We start from the raw sequence: 1,626 nt of genomic DNA, 5'->3' as shown, positions 1-1,626 counted from the left end.
TAAACCTCTGACCTACTGGAGAGTTCTGCAGGCTACAGAGCAATAAAAGTTGCCACTGTGGGTGAAGAGCCCATGGCAAGGAGTAATCACTGCTCTTAAAAGCACTGAACACGCCACATCTAAGTGTATGCATTGAGTTTGTTAAATATTTATCCAGATTTGTATGTGAATAATGAAAATCACATTAAAAGTACTTCAGCTATCTTTAAGCAGCAACATCCACACCTTTGTAGTTTGAAAGCTCTTCTTTTTAACTTCTGATAGAGAACCTGGCTGCCCAAGTGGGTCGCTGTGCTGACATAGTAAGCACAAGAAAACTGGCTTTGTGGACAGACTGACAATATGAATTAAACAAAAAGAGGTATTCCTATTATTTAAGTACTAATCGTTAACAGTGTCACCCACTTCTACCTGGAATAGCAGAGAACAAGGAAAAGAAACCTTGCTCACTGAAGGTACCTCAAAAATTGTAAATGACCTCACAAGAGCAGAGTGGTCTTTCACGAAGGAAACTATTTAATTAGGTAATGTTATGTCTCGTCCCGGGAAGTCGGTGTCTCCGAACACATCACAGCCATCTAACCTTTAAGCAAAGGCACACTTGTAAAAACAGAAATGGTGCACGTGAGCCCTGGTGCCACCTACAGATCATGTCTTTTGTGGAAAAGCTCGCTAGAGAGTTAATTCCCACTTCGGACCGCTTCCTCCCAAGTCGGGGGGAGGTCTGTTAGTTCTGTTGTGGGGTCCAAAATACAAGTGACGATTCTCTGTAACAGCCATGGCAATCGGGTCAGCCTCGGTACTTAGAAAAAGGGGCTTTTCCCCCCTTTGCTTGCTGCTGCGGAAGGAGGGTCACTGGTGGGCTGTGAGCTGCTGGTGCTCGCTCAGGCTGTGTCACACCAGCCCTGGTGACAGCTCCGTGCCCCGCTCGGCTCCGCTGCCCGCAGCGACTGCGCTTCCGTGCCAGCGAGGAGGAAGCTGGGCTTGTTTTTACTTATCATTTGATAAAGTCAAAGTAAAAACGCCTTGTAATAGATCTTTTTATGATAAGGGTTGTGTTTCATTGTTTTATAGTTCCACGTCAGTTTGATCAGTCAGTTAAGAAGTCACGATTTCTAAAGACATATATTTATTTTATTGCTGTGAGATACAGAGCGTTAAGCGCATGCATATTATGTGCACTAATTGGAAGCACTTGAAAATATTTTAAATGTATCAATAGGTTTTCATGTATTGCATCGGATTGATTTTAAATTTTCCAAAATAAATTCTTTTGGTAAATGTAGACACTATCAACAGAAAGAAAACTCTGTGCTGATAAAGGGGTCAACGGGGAGTTGCTGGAGTGTCTGAATTGCAGGGTCAGTCATGCTTAAGATAAGCCAGGCTTAAACATGGACAAAGTACAGCCACGGCTTTAACGCTGCCGAGCGACGCTGCCCTTCGCTGGAACAACGTCAACGTTTATTTCTTGTTTGACTGCTCCACCTCCTGGTGAACTGAAATTCACCATTGGCAAATGGTAATTGGGTGAGGGGGAAGTCACCTTCAGCGGGAACTTTCTCCGCACGCTCCTCCTGTGTGACACCGAGCGCGCACCGCGCACCGCATGCCGGCACCTGAGCG

This window comes from Corvus brachyrhynchos, unplaced genomic scaffold, assembly GCF_000691975.1.
Source record: "Corvus brachyrhynchos isolate BGI_N302 unplaced genomic scaffold, ASM69197v1 scaffold114, whole genome shotgun sequence".
In the NCBI taxonomy this organism is placed as follows: domain Eukaryota; kingdom Metazoa; phylum Chordata; class Aves; order Passeriformes; family Corvidae; genus Corvus; species Corvus brachyrhynchos.
The sequence above is the reverse complement of the archived record's forward strand: the minus strand, read 5'-3'. Positions refer to the sequence as shown.